This window comes from Tenrec ecaudatus, chromosome 9, assembly GCF_050624435.1.
Source record: "Tenrec ecaudatus isolate mTenEca1 chromosome 9, mTenEca1.hap1, whole genome shotgun sequence".
Taxonomy (NCBI): domain Eukaryota; kingdom Metazoa; phylum Chordata; class Mammalia; order Afrosoricida; family Tenrecidae; genus Tenrec; species Tenrec ecaudatus.
In genome coordinates, this window is record NC_134538.1 from 55,677,615 (window position 1) to 55,695,348 (window position 17,734).

General features: G+C 42.0%; 1 protein-coding gene across 1 annotated transcript in view; it reads left to right on the forward strand.

The window, feature by feature from the left end:
- The window catches only part of ABCA13 (ATP binding cassette subfamily A member 13), a 458,452-nt gene that overhangs the window by 123,444 nt on the left and 317,274 nt on the right, over nt 1-17,734 (forward strand). The gene's annotated exons all lie outside the window — the stretch shown is intronic.

Consider the following 17,734-nt stretch of genomic DNA (forward strand, 5'->3'; position numbering starts at 1 on the left):
CTTTAGGGTCCCTTTAGTCTATGGTCTTGAGTTATGTGCCCAGTGACTCATTCCCTCAAGGAGTTTGTTTAGGTCTAAGACCATTTTACAACTTTATCCCTTACACACTAAGACCAAAGAGAACATTTCCAGGCAACACCACTGAGGCCGCTAACTCAAAGTGAGTTGCTCAATCCTTGCCTAGTGGGAGCGATGTGTCCTATGAAAGCTCTGCCCAGTGGGAACTTTTTCCAAGTTTTATTTTGGGGGGAGGTATTAGCAGGGGGAACCCCCTTGTATGCTCAGCCACACTCGTGGATATATTTACAGCAAAGATAAATGCTCATGTGTAGACATTCTCTGCTAAACTTATATATATATATATTTGTTGGTACATTCCCATTCTTACTCCCACCCCTGCTCGGCCTGTGTGCTTTTCATGCATCTACTCATGGATCACAGCTATTGCCGCATTGTGTACATTGCCTCGGGTGTCTCTGCCCATTGTCTCCCATGAATGCCCATCCTCTTCGAAAACCTCAGTTTCTCCTTTACTATGACACTAAGGAACTGGGTCTATAACACCGAACACTCTTGAAAATCCAGCTTCTTTGTAGTTCTGTCCAAACAAACTGTATGTATTAGAACAAATTGTTTTACCTCTGAAGTCCTGTCAAACTCCTCCACTGAAATGAAAGCCAAAATAGCCACTTCATTTGAGCCTATTGTCACACCCATTATGTCTGTCCATCTCACTGAGGCTCCTCCTCTTTGTTGCTCATCTTCTACTTTACCACGCATGATCTCCCTCTCCAGGGACTAATTCCTCCTGATGATATGTCCAAACACATGAGAAAAGTCTTTACATGATCATTTCAAAGGAGTATTCTGGTGGAATTTCTTCAAACACAGATTTATTCATTCTTCTGATAGTCTATGTTATATTTACTATACCTCACCAAGAACAAAGGCATCTATTTTTATTTGGTCTTCCTTATTCATTGTCTAGCTTTTGCATTCCTGTGAGGCCACTGAAAATGCTGTTGGTTCAAATGCTGCTTACTTTTCACAGAGACATATTTACTTATAAACGCTTTAAAGAGATGTTTTACAGAAGCCCAAGCAAATGCATGGCTTGCTTTCCTGAGTGATACACCTTGGGTGTTTATTGCATACCCAACTAAAGTTAAAACCTTAACAACATTCATTTTTTCCTTCAATTATCATGATGTTGATTATTGCTTCATTCGTGAGGAATTTTGTTTTCTTTACATTGAGTTGCAATCTATTCTGAAGACTATTGAGATAGTTAAGGTTTATTGTGCCAAACTGGCCGATAAACACATGTGAAATTAATTGAAGGGCGGAGACATAAATGGTTTGCCGAGCCTTGCCTTTCTACTTCTCTGGTCTCTTGCTTTCTAATGATCAGACCAGGTGCAGCTGCCTTAACCACTTCCCTGCTTCAGCTGGCAAGGATCACTTCCTGCAAGACATCCTTGAGGAGAAGCCACATGGACCTACCCTGATGCAGCCCTGGGTGCTGGAGCAGCCATGTGGAGACCCCTCCCAGCACTGAGATGCTTACATGCTCATTGATTCAGCTTTCCCCCAGCAATCGGTATCATTGCATGGGTTTTGTGAGATTGAGGGAGGACTTTATAGATTGGCATGGGACATATGGGCTAATGTTGTATTTATGGGCTTGGAAAGCACTGGGTTGGGATGCTTTCTTACTGTACACTTACATTTACATAAAGCTCCCTCTTATACATGAGTTTCTGTGGATTTGTTTCCCTAGTTTACCCAGACTAACACAGCTATATAGCCTTTGATCTTCACCAACTGCTTCAAGTTTGCTTATACTTTGCAAGGTTATTTTATCTGCATGTCAAATCATAGGTTCTTAATAAGCCTTCCTCCAAATGTAATATTGTATTCTTCATCCAATAGTATAGTTTCTTGCATTATTTGCTCAGCAAACAGATTGAATCAATATAGTTAAAGGACATAATCATGATGCACACCATTCCTGATTTTAAACAATGCAGTACCTCGTTTCTTTTGAACTGCTCTTGGTCTAATTACTGGACCTCCATGAAAGCAATAACATGTTCTGTGAGTAGATATAAACTTATTTACATATTTGTGTCTGTTTTGTTTTATTAGGAATTTACTCATTTTACTTTGGTTGTTAAATTTATTCATAGTAAATTGGCTAGTAATAATCTTTTATTATCTTTTTGATGTATGGTCCCTTGTTTATGGAGCCCTGGTAGTGTAGTGCTTACCTGTTGGGCTGCTCGCTGCAAGGTCAGCATTTCAAAACCACGAGCTGCTTCATAGGAGAAAGACAAAGCTTTCTACTCCCTGAAAGAGTTATTATCTTGGAAACTCACAGGAGCAGTTCTGCCCTGCTCAGTAGGGACACTATGCGTTAGGACTGACTGCATGGCAGTGGGTCTGGTTTTGAGGTTTTTCCTTGTCTGTGCTACGTATTGATTACTTGGACTATCATTCCTTTTTAAAAATTAATATCTATTAGGGTTATAAATGTAGTCTTTTCCAAAAAACCAATATTGATATTGTTGATTATTTTTGTAGTTTTTAATGTTCTTTCTTCTTTTAATCTTCCTGTTTAATTTGCTATCTATTGCAACTTTCTGATAGATATTAATCATTGATTTTAAAAAATCATTTTATTGGGGTTCATACTATTCTTATCACAATCCATGCATACTTCAGTTGTGTAAAGCACACTTATAAATTTGTTGCCCTCATCTTTCTCAAAATTCGCTTTCCGCTTGGGTTCCTGGAATCAGCTCCCCATTTTATTTTTCCCCTCCCCCTCCCTCCCCCCTCCCTCCTCCCTCATGAACCCTTACTAATTTATGAATTATTATTTTATCTTATCTTACACTGCCAGGCGCCTCTCTTCACCCACTTTTCTGTCTTTTATTGTCTTCTCACATTTTTTGTACAGCCTATCTTGTCTAGGCAGACCTGCAGATATAGGAATATATGCATAAAAATGCGATGACTTTGACAGTACCAGAATGACACATAAGAACATGGCGACGATGGCAGCAACACTGACAAGCTAACAAACAAAAAAGCGACTGACATACAAAATTTTAAAAAGAAAAACACAAAACAAAAATACAGCAAAAAAAAAGAGCCTATTAGTAGTTCAAGGTCTGTTTCTTGACTTTTAGGAGTGTGTTCCACATGAGTCTAATGGGGTGCCACATCCTGGCCCCAAAGTCCATCCTTTATACTCCCTCATGATTTCCTTGCTCTGCTTCCCCCACCACATCATTGCACACCCCCAGTGTTTGCCTCAGTTTGGTGGGGTCAGCTCAGTTGCACAACGAACTCTGTACCTCTGGTGCTGTCCTGTGTAGGGCCATGCCTTAGTGCAGGATGTCGCCTCTTGCTGTGGGCCGGCTATATGGTCCTCTTTGTACATTGGGCCCTCCAAGTCGGGCTATCTTCCTCTGAGCTTGGTGGGCCCAGGTGTGCTGCACTCTGTTCTTCCTCCTTCTTTGTTTCAGCTTCCTTCTGGGTCTGGTGTGGTAGGTCAGTTCCTTTCCCACACCAGACGATCTATTTTCATTTTCTGTTGTACTCCCTTCGATGGTAGAGGTTGGGCTAATTCTGGTTAGGGCTGGTGTATCGTCCAATCTCTTTGTGGATTCCTCTGCATGTTACGTTGTCCTCCTGGTTTGGCTTGTCATGATGGTGTCTGTATGCACATTCCAGTTCTGTGGGGACACAACCAATACTCTCCCCCTGGGTGGGTTAGTGCCCTGTTCCCACCATGCCATCAACTCAGTTTCTCCCCACCCTGCTTCTACCTCTACCTGCCCCCCTTCCCCTTCTTTATATTGGACTCTCATATACCTCCCTAGGTGTGGCCTGCCCTCCCTCCAACTATCTATGCTTCCACCCGTTTATTGTGAGATAGGTATTTCTTCTTCTATTCCTGGCATGCCGATTGTACTTACCTCAGGGGACTCATGTTATACCTGTCCTTTTGAGTTTGGCTTACCTCGTTTAACATGATTCCTTCCAACTCTTCCCATTAAACAACGTGTTTCATGTGATCTTCCATGCTTTTCAGTGCTACATAGTACTCCATTGCGTGTATGTGCCAGAGTTTACTAATCTACTCATCTATTGATGGAAACTTAGGCTGATTCCAAGTCTTTGCAATTGTGAATTGTGCCGAAATAAACATTGGAGCACAGATGACTGGTCGTGTTTTATTTGTTGCTTCCACCAGTTAAATGCCCAGTAGAGGGATGGCTGGGTCATAAAGTAGACTAATTTCCATTTTCTTTAAATATCACCAGATTGCTTTCCACAGTGGCTGTACAAATCTACACGACCACCAGCAGTGGAAGAGGGTTCCTACTTCACCACAGCCCCTCCAACACTTGTTGCTCTCTGATTTGCTGATTTGGGCTAGCCTCAGGGGTGTTAGGTGATATCTCATGGTTGTTTTGATTTGCATTTCTCTTATGGCTAATGACCTGGAACACTTTCTCATATACTTATTGGCCATATGGGTCTCTTCCATAGTGAAAGTTTTTTTCAGTTCTTTTGCCCACTTCCTGAGGGGGTTAACTGTTTTCCTCTTTTTGTAGAGCATGATTGTGTTGTAGATTTTAGTAATGAGCCCTTTTTCCGATGTGTCATTACTAAAAATCCTCTCCCAGTCTGTGGGTTGTCTTGTCACCCTCTTGGTGAAGTCTTTCAAGGTGCACAGGTGCTTTATTCTTATTAAATCCCTTTTGTTGATTTCCAGTTCACCTGTGTGTGTGTGTGTGTTTCCCTATTGCAGTGAGCCTGTGAATTCGCTGGGCCAGTGCTCTGAAGTTAGTCCCAATTCCCTTCTTGATGGTCCTGATGGTTTGGGGTTTAAGTTCTAGGTCTGTGATCCATCTTGATTTTATTCTTGTGCATGGGATGAGGTAAACATCTTGTTTCATCTTTCTACATATGTATATCCATTGTTTCCAGCACCACTTGTTAAAGAGGGCATCTACTTCACACCTGATGGTTTGGGGGCCCTTGTCCAAGATTAGTTGTCTATGTGCTGATGGTATTATTCTTGGGATTTCTATTCTTTTCCACTGGTCTGAGTGTCTATTGTTGTGCCAGTCCCACACTGTTTTGACCACTGTAGCGTGTCATAGACATTAAAATCTGGTGAGGCGAGTCCTCCAATTGTGTCCTTCTTCTTGAGGAATTCTCTGCTAATTCTGGGTTTCTTCCTTCTCCATATGGAATTGGTGGTCAGTTTTTCCAATTCTTTGAAGAAGGTTGATGGTATTTGAATTGGTATAGCATTGAACTTGTAAACTGCTTTAGGTAGGATTATATATAATCTCTACTATGGTAAACCTTCCAATCCAAGAGCAGGGGATGTACTTCCATTTATGGAGGTTGCTTTTGGTTTCCTGTAGTAGTGGCTTATAGTTTTCCTTGTATAGGTCTTTAGTATTTTTGTTAAATATATTCCTAGGTATTTCAGTTTGTTCTTAGCCACTGTGAAGGGTACTTCCTTCTTAATTCCCCTCTTCCATTGTACTGTCCAATGCATATACAAAACCTACCGATTTCTGTTTATTGATCTTGTATCCTGCCACTCTTCCACATTCCTCTATTGCTGTAAGAACTCCAGCTGTGGAGCTTTTGGGGTTTTCAATGTACAGGATCATATCGCCTGAAAATAGTGATAGTTTCACCTCCTCCTCTCCCATCTGGATCCCTTTGATGTCCTTCCACTGTCTTATGTTGTTAGCCAGAACCTCCAAAATGATACTGAAAAGAAGTGGGGACAGAGGGCATCCTCATCTTGTACCCTTTTTTAATGAGATTGTTTTTGTCTTTTCTACATTGACTATGATGTTGGCTGTTGGCCTTTCATAGATAGCTTGCATCAGCTTGAGGAACTTACCTTCCAATCCTATCTTTGAGTTTCTTGATTAGGAATGGGTGTTGGATGTTGTCAAGTGCTTTTTCTGCATCTATGGATATTATCATATGGTTTTTATCTTTTTTCTTCTCGATGTGGTGTGTAATGTTGGATTTTCGGATGTTAAACCATCCCTGCGTTCCTGGGGTGAATCCTACCTGGATGTGGTAGATGATATGTTTTATATATTTCTATTGACCAATATTTTGTTAAGGATTTTTGCATATATGTTCATTATTGATATTGGTCTGTAATTCTCTATATCTGTGGGTTCTTTGACCTGTTTGGGTATCAAAGTAATGCTGGCTTCGTAAAATGAGTCTGGGAGTTTGCCATCCTCTTCTATGTTATGGAATATTTTGTGGAGGCTCGGTGTCAACTCTTCCCTGAGTGGTTGGTAGAATTCTTCTGTGAAGCCATCTGGCCCTGGGGCTTTTTCTGTTGGTAGGTTTTGATGACCTTCTCTATTTCTTATTTTGCTATGGGTTTGTTGATGTTCTTGATCTCTGTCTGAGATAATCTAGGGAGAGACTGTTTTTCCAAATATTTTTCCATGTCTTCCATGTTTCTGAATTCATTAGAATACAGACATTCATAGTACTTTGTGATTATCCTTTTAATCTCATTGGGGTCTGTTGTTATTGCCCCTGTTTCATCCCTCATTCTGGCTATTGATGTTTCCTCCTTTCTATCCTTGGTAAGCTTTGCCAGGGGACTGTCAATTTTGTTAATTCTTTCATAGAATCAGCTTTTAGATGCATTCATCTTTTGCATTGTTCTCTTGTCTTCCCACTGGCTTAACTCTGCCCTGATTTTTATTATTTCTTTTCTCTTGCTATTGGAGGGATTCTTCTGCTTACTCTGTTCTAGTGGTTGGAGGTTTTGTGTTAGCATATCTGTCATACGCCTCTCTTGTTTCCCCCATACGCATTTAATGATATCAAGCATCCTCTGATAACTGCCTTCGCAGTGTCCCATAAGTTTTGACATGCTGTATTCTTGTTCTCATTAGTTTCTAGAAACTTCCTAACGTCCTCTCTGATCTGCACCTGTACCCATTCATGTCGCAGGAGATTGTTGTTCACCCTCCAATTGGTTGCCCTAGCTTTTCTAGACATCCTCTTATTAATCTCCAGTTTTATGGCGTGGTGATCTGAGAACGATATCTGGATAATATGTGTTTGAATTTTCTCAGGCTGCACTTGTGTCCCAGCATGTGGTCAGTTTTTTTAAAAAGATCCATGTGGACTCAAAAAGAATGTGAAATCCTTTGCATTTGGATGGAAAGCTCTATAAATGTCTATCAAGCCCTGTTGCCTAATTACATTGTTTAGCTCTATGGCCTCTTTGCTGAGTTTCTTTCCCAGTGATCTGTCTTTCTCTGATAGTGGAGTGTTAAAGTCACCTACTATGCGTTGTCTCGCTGGGATTTTTTTGTTAGGAGTGATGTGGTCTGTTGATTTTTCCTCTATCCTTTCATAGGCCCCATGTTTCTGGGAGGCGAGGTGAACCTTATCTGTGTTACTGTTAAGGATTCTTTCAGGTGACTGCCTATGACCTACTATAAGGTTGGGTCAGACTGCTGTGTAGGCAGAGTTCCCCGAAGGCTTAGTGACCGGCAGTGGTGAGATGTTTCAGCAACTGAAGTGGGGGCTGCAGCCTCAGTGAGTGCCCCCAGGCTGCTTTGACCTGCTCTGTCAGGGTACCCTTAGCAGCCCTTTTTTGTTTAGTAATAAAAAAGAAAAAGTTAAAAATGTAAAAAATATTTTTAAAAATTTGGGGAGGAAAAAGAGTAAATGGAGAGGGAGAAAGAAGGAGAAGGTATAAATGAAGAGAAAAGAAGTGATGATAGTGAAAGTGTAAGGAGAAAAAAATATAAGGAAAACCTATAAAAGGGGACAAAGAGAAATAATAGCCATAATGAAAAAGGAGGAATAAGGAAGAGAGAGAAGAAAGTGCAGAAAGTAAAAAAAGAGAAAAACCAGTATGATATATATATGTATATATGTATGTATTTAAGTTTTCTTCTTTTCCCTCCAAGTTCTAGTGATGCCTATTAGGAGGGGAAGGTGGGCGAGGCCTGGCTGCCAAGGGGCCTGGTGCTGACCTGGGCTCCAAGGCCAGGCTATGTGGGGCGGGGGATGCTCTACAGATCGGCAGGGCCTCCCAGGTCCTTGCAGGCCTGTAGAGTTGAGCCTGTGGGGAGAGGCTAAACAGGTTGGAGCAGCCCCACAGCGACAGGCCTCCTGCACCAGCTGGGGCCACAAGGGGTGCTGAGGGAGGCACAGGCCACAGTGCCGGCTTCCTATGCCAGCTCAGAAGGGCTGGGTCAGGCTTAGAACTTGAGCTGGGGCCGCCCTGCAGGTCACCACGGTGGTGACAGCTGCCCGGAACACACAGATGGCTCTGGAGGGGACCTCAAAGCCGCATCCTAGGCTCCCTAGCAGGCGGGCGTTCATCGCTTGAGCCACTGGTCGTGTGAGCCATGGAGGCTTCTCAGCAATGTGGTCTGAGCCAGTTCGGACAACAGTGGCTCTGGCGGGGAAACAGTGGGATATGTTGCCTGCCCTCCACCCTGGGAGGAATGCGCCCAAGGCAGTCCTTGGCTACTGGAAATCTGGTAGCACACAGAGAGGGCAAAGCAGCTCCTGCAAGACTGCAAAGCCCTGTGGCTCATGCTCCCAGTAGGCAGGAGCATCCACTCTTACACCTGGCGCTCTCAGCGCTGGCAGGGGCGCCCTGCGGCAGGCAGGTTTAGGTCTCCTGGCCGCCCGCAAGTGTGTCCACGGTGGCTCAGGGCAGCCTAAAGTGGCTCAGTGGTGGAAATGCAGTGGCGGAGGCGATAGAAGCGGGATGGACTCTGGCTGCAGGCCAAGCTGGCGGGAAGTGCGCAGGGCAGATTACCCGCTGGGAGTGGAGTGGGAGCTAAACTGATGGGGTGGGTGGCCGAGCAAGCTGGGACTGGTGGAGAGGTACCAGGCAGCAATGGGGGTGGGTGGTCCCTCATGTGGGTGGCCCAGGCAGCCCCTGCTAGATTGCAGGTCAGTTACCTGGCCTTGGATGAATGGAGGGAGGACGTAGGCCCAGTGCAGATCACTGCCACGTGGGAAGAGGGGAACTGCAGGAAAGAGACACTTTTCCCCTAGTGGGGTCCTGTTTATAGGTAGCTCCTGTAGGGGGTCCTGCCACCGCTGTGTGTGTCTTGACAGAGCAGCCAAGCGACTCTGGCCTGGAGTCCCACTCTGAGGATGGAGTGGGGTTATATAGCTAATCGCGCCGCAGTGACAGAAGCCAACTGACCCTAGAAATCCCAAGAATTGGGTCCTGGACCACCCAGGCCCTGGTTCAGGAAAAATGCATGGGATGGGTGTGGGGTGCTGTCCAGGGAGAATATTTTACTCACCAGACTCCTATCACTTGGCTACCTGGACACCAAACCTACCTTGCTTAAAAGAACTCTCCATAACCATTGATTTTACCTTTCTTTATATTAATTATATTTATTGTGATTGGGGTGAAAATTTACAGAACCAATTGTTTTCTTTTAAAAAAATAATTTTATTGGGGCCTATACAACTCTTCTTACAATCCATACAAACATCCATGTGTCAAGCATATTTGTACATTCATTGTCATCATCATTCTTAAAACATTTGCTCCCCACTTAAGTCCTTAGTATCAGTTCTGCATTTCCCTCTTCCTCGCCCTTACCAACTCCCTCATGAACCCTTGATAATTTATAAATTATTATTTTGTCATGTCTCATACTGTCCACTTTTCTGTTGTCTGATCCTCAGGGAGGAGGTTATATGTAGATCCTTGTAATTGGTTGCCCCTTTCTACCTCACCTTCTCTTCACCTTCTGGTATCGCCACTCTTACCACTGGTCCTGAAGGGATCATCTGTCCCGGATTCTCTATGTTTCTGGATCCAATCTGTACCAGTGTGCATCCTCTGGTCTAGCCAGATTTGTAAGGTAGAATTGGGATCATGATAGGCGGGAAGCATTTTAGAATTAGAGGAAAGTTGGATGTTTCATTGTTGCTACACTATACCCTGACTGGCTCATCTCCTTTCCGCAACCCTTCTGTAAGGGGGTGTCCTGTTACCTACAGATGGGCTTTGGTTCTCTACTCTACACGCCCCCTCATTTGTAATGATGTGTTTTGTTCTTTTATGCCTGATACCTGATCTCTTTGACACTTAATGGTCACACAGGCTGGTGTGCTTCTTCCATGTGGGCTTTGGTGCTTCTGAGCTAGATGGCTGCTTGTTTACCTTCAAGAATTGACCACAGAAGCTATATCTTTTGACAGCCAAGCACCATCAGCTTTCGTCACCACATTTGTTTATGCACACCTTTGTCTTCAGGGATCATATTGGGAAGGTGGGCACACAATGATATGCTTTTTAGTTCTTTGATGCCTGATACCTGATCCCTTAAATGCATGGTGATCACACAGGCTGTTGTGTTTCTTCCATGTGGACTTTGTTGCTTCTGAGCTAGATGGCTGCTTGTTTACCTGAAAGCCTTTAAGAACCTAGATGCTATATCTTTTGATAAATGGGCTCCATCAGTTCTCTTCACATTTTCTATGCACCCGCTGTGTCTACAGTGATCGTGTTGGGAAGGTGAGCATAATGGAATGCCAGTTTAATAGAACAAAGTGTTCTTGCATTGAGGAAGCAGCACTTGAGTGGAGGTCCAATGTCCATCTGCTATTTTAATACTAAACCTATAAATGTATGCATGTATTTCCCCATCAAAAATATAAATATATTTATATATATACATGCTGTATTTAGACCTCTATAAATACCCTTTGCCCTCTAGTTTTTTCCTCTATTTCCTTTTACTTTCTTCTTGTTCCACTTTCATGTTCTACTTTCATTTGGGTTTCAGTAATTTCTTTCAGTTACATTGCTCTTGTTGAATCCCTACCAGGTCTCTCACACCTTCCTTGTCACTAATTTTGTATCACTTGTTGTACTCTTGTCCCTGGGTTGGTCAACACCACCTCCTATCCCCCACATCCCCATCTCCCATGTCCCCCTGGAAGCATTGGTCCTATACTTTTCTCCCCCCAACTGTTCATTCAGCCTATCTTATCTAGACAGACCTGCAGAGATAATAATATGCACAAAAAACAAGGCATAGCAAGACAAAGCGATAAAAGAGAACACAATGACAACAATGACAAAAACCAATGACCAAAATACAGTAAGTAAAGAAATAAAAAGTAGAAAAAAGAAAAACCTGTAAATAGTTCAAGGTCTGTTTGTTGAATTCTAGGCGTGCCCTCCAGTCAAGTCCGATGGGGTGCCACGCTCTGGCCCCAAAGTGTATCCATTGCTCTGCCTTGGGACCTCCCCGTTCTGTTCTCCCGCTGCTCTGCATCAACTCCTTGTGGTTCCTCAATGTGATGGGGTCAGACCAAGTCTTTCCCGACCCTGAGCCTCCAGTGTTGTCCCCCATAGAGCTATGGGTCAGTGAGGGATTTCGTGTCTCATAGAGAGACCAGCCATATGGTCCACTGTGTGCATTGGCTCTTTGGAGTAGGATATCATCATCCAGGCTTGGTGGCCCAGAGTGTGCTCCACTCTCTCTTCCTCCCCCTTCATTTGCTCTTGTGTGCTCTGATCAAACATGCCCCTCTCCCTGAGCTGCAGCTTCAGCACGGTCCTCTAAAGTAAATTCTTTTGGAAGGAGGGGTGGTTGTCCACATTATTGGGATTGGGTCTGGGCCCTCAGATCTCTCTACTGGCTCCCCTCTTCATGCTGGCATGCTGCATTTGCATCCTGGAACACCAGGTTTAAGTATAGTCCCACTTTCTCTTTCAATGTGGAGATATAAACAATACCCTCCTCTTGGATGGGTAAGTGCCCTGATCCCCCGCTACACATTTCTGTCCTTTTCCCCCCTTTCCTCCACCCCTTCCTGTTTAGTTGGCTACCATATATTTACCTAGATTTGGTCTGGCCATTGCCATAATACCTGTACCTCACCCCAGGAATGTTTATATACAGTAGCTTTTTTCATGTGCCCTTTTTGCAGTTTTTTAAAACATACCTCCGCTAGCTCATGTTATACTTGCCTTTTGTGCTTGGTTTACTTCATTAGCATGATTTCCTGCAGTTCTTCCCATGTGGCGATATGCTTCATGCGTTCATCACTGCTTTTTAGCAATGCATAGTAGTCCATTGTATGTATGTACCACAGTTTTTAATCCATTCGTCTGTTGATGGAAATGTTGTTTATTTCCAACTCCTTGCAATTGTGAACTGTACTGAGATATCTGGCCATGGTTTGTTTCTTGTCTCTTCTGGGTATATGCCCAGTAGGGGGATTGCTAGGTAATAACATATGGTAGCTTAATTTCCATCTGTTTGAGAAATCCCAAATTGATTTCCATAGTGGGTGTATATATACCTACAGGTCCACCTGCATTGGATGAGAGTTCCTATCTCACCACAGCCCTTCCAACACTTATTGCTTTCTGTTTCTTTGAACTGGGCAATCTTTGAGGGTGTTAGGTGGTATCTCAGTTGTTTTAATTTGCATTTCTCTTATGGCTAGTGATCGGGAACATTTTTTCATGTTTATTGGCCATTCAGGTTTCTTCCCCTGTGAAAGTTCTGTTCAGGCCCTTTGCCCACTCCTCAGTGGGCAGTTAGTTTTTCTCTTATTGTTAGCTTGTAAAGTATTGTAGATTTTAGTAATAAGTCCTTTGTCTGATGTGTCATTGCTAAAGATGTTTTCCCCATTCGTGGACTTTCTTATTACTCTCAGTGAATTCTTTTGATGTACACAGGTGATTTATCGTAAGTATATCCCATGTGTCTATTTGTGACTCCTTTGTATTTGTACCCTTCCCTATTTCTGATAGCCTATGTATTCCCTGTGCCAATGTTCTCAGGTTTGTCCCAATTCCCTCATTAATGGTCCCGATAGTTTGGGGTTCTACCTCAAGGTCTGTGATCCACCTTTAATTTATTCTTATGCGTGCAGTGAGGTAAGGCTCTTGTTTCATTTTTCTGCAGGTAGATATCCATTTTTCAGCACCATTTGATATTTTGGGGGGCCCTTATCTTCAGCTCTTTTCCATTGGTCTGAATATCTGTCATTATACCAGTACCACGCTGTTTTGACTACTATGGCCGTATAATATGCGCTAAAGTCAGGTAGAGCAAGCCCTCCCACTTTGTCCTTTCTTTTGAGGAGTTCTCTGCTAATTCTGGGCTTCTCTCCCCTCCATTGGAAGTTGTTCATTAGTTTTTCTAATTCTTTGAAGGATGGTGGTATTTGTATCAGGCTAGTGTTGAACTTATATAGAGCCTTTGGTAGAACTGACATCTTTACTATATTGAGTCTTCCGATCCAAGAACATGGGGTGTTCTTCCATTTGTTGAGGTCCCTCTTAGTTTCTTATAATAGTGTTTTATAATTTTTCACATAAAATCTTTCGTTGTTTTAGTCAGGTATATCCGTCTATATTTTTATTTGTGCTTGGCTATGGTAAAGGGTACTAACTTTTTAATTGTTTATTCTCTGATCTTGTCTGGTTTGTATAGCAGACTGATAGACTTCTGTTTCTTGATCTCGTAACTTGCCACTCTGCTATATTCCTCTATTGCTTCCAACATTCCACTTGTGGAGTTTAGGGGATTTTCAATATAGAGAATCACATCGTCAGCAAATAAAGATAATTTCTCCTCTTCCTTCCCCAGATGAATATCTTTGATATCTTTTCTTTGTCTTATGTTGTTAGCTAGGATCTCCAGTACGATGTTAAATAGGAGTGGGGACAAGAGGCATCCTTGTCTGGTCTCTTTCAGTAGAAATGTTTTAGTCTTTTCTCCATTGACTACCACGTTGGCTGTTGGTTTTTCATATATAGCTTATATAATATTGAGGAATTTCCTTCTATTCCTATATTCTTGAGTGTCTTAAACAGGAATGTGTGTTGGATGTTGTTGAATGTTTATTCTGTGTCTATTGATATTATCATGTGGTTGTTATCATTTTTCCTGCCAATGCGGTGAATAATGCTGATGGTCTTTCGTATGTAGAACTATGCCTGCATCACGGGTATGAATCACACTGGGTCACAGTGAATTATTTTTTATATGCTTTTGTATTCCATTGGCCAGTAATTTGTTAAGGATTTTTGCATTGATGTTCATTAGGGATATGTGTCTGTAGTTCTCAATTCTTGTGGCATCTTTGCCCACATTAGGTATCAGAGTTATACTAGCTTCATAGAAAGAGTTTTCTGTCTTTTTTTATGTTTTGGAAATATTTGTGTAGGATTGGATTCAGTTCTTCCCTGGATGCTTGGTAGAATTCTCCAAATTGGTGTGAGTTTTTTGCCAGCATATCATTCACGAGTCTCTCTTCTTTTTTCATGTGTGTATTTATTGCTATCTGCTTTTTTCTGATAAATGCCTTTGCTGTATCCCAAAGATTTTGGTACATTATACTTTCATTTCATTGGTTTCTAGAAAGTTTCTTATTTAATATCTGTTCTGGGTCAATACCCACTCCATTTGTAATAAAGAATCATCAATTCTCCAATTGTTTGCCCTTGTTTTCTTCACCATCCTTCTGTTGATTTCCAGCCTTATGGCACAGTGATAAGAGAGAGACGTTTGTATAACCTCTATGTGTTGGAATTTACTCAAGTTCAACTTGTGTCCCAGCTTGTGTTCTATCTTCGAATATGTTCAATGTGGGCTTGAAAATAATGTAATTTTTTTGCATTTTGGTGGAAAGCTCTGAAAATACCTATCAAGTCAAGATGTCCAATTGTTCTATTTAGATCCCTAGCCTCCTTGTTGAGTTTCTTTCCCAATGATGACATTTTCAAAGAGTGGTATATTAAAGTCACCAAGTATAATTGTTTTCATATTTTGGAGTGTTTGATTTATGAATTACATGGGTCTCTCATTGGTCACGTATATATTTATTATGCTTACTGGTTGTTGGTCTACTGTTTCCTTGAGCATTATATAGTGCCTCTCCTTGTCTTTTATTATGGCCTGTACCTTGAGATCAATTTTGTCAGATATTAAGATTACTACCCCTGCTTTTTTTTTTTTTTTTTTTGCATTGCCATTTGTTTGGTGTATTTTTCTCCAGCCTGCCTTTATATCTCAACCTGTTTTTGTCTGCAAGCTTGAGATTTGTCTCCTGTAGGTAGCAAATCGGGTTATGTTTTCTGTTTCAGTCTGTTAGCCTCTGACTATTAATGCCTGAGTTCAGGCCATTGATATTCAATGTTATTATATCCATCTGTGAATTCTGTAATGTCATCTTGTACCTTTTGTGTCAGGCATTTTCCTACCTACCTATTTTATTTGTTTGTCTTGTGTGTGTGTGGTTCATTTTTGCCTTCTTTGCACTATTAAGCCAATGTTATGTTGGTGGGGCTATTTTCTCTTTGTTGCCCTATGTGTGTAGTTGTTCTATGTGATGGTATCTTATTTTCACTTGGTCAGTGTTGATCTCCTACCCATACTGGATCAGCAAGGCTCTTTTGTAGGGCTGGGTTTTTTTTAATGCATTTTTTGAGTTTTCCTTGTCTGGAAAGACTCGTGCTTCTCCATCTATCTAAATAGATAATTTGGCCTGGTATAGTATTCTTGGGTTTGGGTTATTTTTCTTCAATTTTTGGAATATTTAACTCCATCCCTCCTCTTCTTCATCCTGTCTGCTGATAGGTCTGAACATACTCTTATTGGGGTACCTTTTTATGTGACTATTTGCTTTTCCATAGCTGCTTTTATTATTTTCTCCTTTTTCTCATAGTTGGATAATTTGACTATTATATTCCTTGGTGAATTTTTCTTGGGATTCAGTCTGGCTAGTGTTCTTCCATTTCCTGAATGGTTGCCTGATTTTCATTTATTAAGCTGGGGAAGTTTTACTCTAAGAAATCCCTCACTAATTTAGCTGTTGACTTCTTTGTTGTGTCTTGTTCCAGTAGTCCAATTATTTTACGATTGTTGCTCTTCATAGCATCCAACAAGGCTCTCAAGTTTTCTTCAACTTCACGGATTGTTATTTGACTGTTTTCCCATTTGTTGAGGTCTGTTTGATTATCCTCTAGGTTACTGGTGCGATTATGTGGTTCCTCATGTCTGCTGGCAAAGTCGCAATTTGCCACTGGATTATGTTATTTCATCTCTTAAGTCTTGAATATCCTTTTGGTGCATTGCTTTTATATCCTCTACCATTTCATACTTTTTCTGTATTTCTTCTCTCATATCCTGTATGCCTCCAAGCAGTATTCTTAAAATTTCTATGGCAGGTCAATATCCGCTTCTATGCACATCATTAGGTTCATGACTTCTGGCATTGTCTTGGTTCTCCTACTTTTTCATTGAGGCTTTTAGGGATGGTTGCTGTTTACAGTTTGTTTTATAGGAGTCTGGAGCCATCTTCCAAAGTCATAGAGCCCTGGGATCCCTCTTGGGGGACTCGTATGAGTGCTTATTTGAACTACCTGCAGGTAGCTGTACTGAGGGCTCTGGCTATTTTCCTGCGGTTGCACTCTTACCCTAGTCAATCAGTATTCCATTATTTGGAAAGTGAGTTGGATAGTCCTCTCATGTGATGCTTGTTGGGTTTTTGTGGGCCCATGAGGGTGTCATTTCACTGGGTGATCTCTAAGTAAGCAATAGTGGTTTGTCTCACAGTGCTTGGACCACATCGGGTGGTGTGTTGGTGTTTCCCTCTTCACCTGGAGTGCAGGGGAGGTTATGTTGGTGTTTCCTCCTTGGTGTAGAGTAGTTTATCTGTCAGGTGGAATTACCCTAGTGAGAGCGATTACCTTGGAGTTTGTGCAGATGTTCCCATAGCAATGTGGAGCCCCACCGTTGGTGGGAAGGAGTTTCCTCTAGTCCCTAGTTTTCTCTAGGGCCTCTGGGTTTAGGATGGAGTACCCCCAGCCGTTTTCAGGGGAAAACCCACAGCCACTTGGTGTATGGAGGAGGACTGGCATGATTCCCTAGCTGCCTTTAAAGCCAACAAATGCAGGTGTGAGCTTCAGAGTTGGGTGTTCAGAGTTGGGTCTTCAGAGTTGTCCTAGGCAGAGGGGAGTTGTCCTAGGAAGTGAAGGACGACAGTGGCTTGTGAAGGGAAAGAAAGGGAAAGGAGAGAAAAAGAGATGAGTTCCGTTCTAGGACGGGAAGGTGTGTGGAGGCCATGGTGCTGGGAGTTCCACCAGTCTCTGTCCTTCCAGAGAATCTAGTCTCCTGTATGATATTCGATGTTGTGCTACATAATCCTCTCCCCTGTCTAGGATTTTATGTTGTGATCCTTTCAGGGTGGTCAGCAGTGACAGGTGGGCGTCATGTAGTCCAGCTTAACTCAGGCATGTGGAGGATGGGTGTGAATACTACACTGCTATTTTGGACTAATTATTTCCATGTGTCTATAATCATATTCACTTTTTTTGCTCTGAAAATGGAGAAACCAATAGTTGCAATTAAAATGTCTATTTCATGAGCTTTTCAGACACTAGTTGATACTCAACAAAGTGGGTTGTACAACATTATCTTTGTGAATTGTTACACCAATTGAACTTGATGTCCCTCAAGAATATGGCCCTGAGTCCATAGGTCCCATGAATCAGTCCTTGAAGATATTTGATATGGCTAAATTTTTTAATAATATTTTCTCTTCAGGCTTTAAAATATTCATGGATATATTGGCAGCAGGTATTAATACACATGTAGAAATATCCTCTCAAATTCATATAATATAAGTA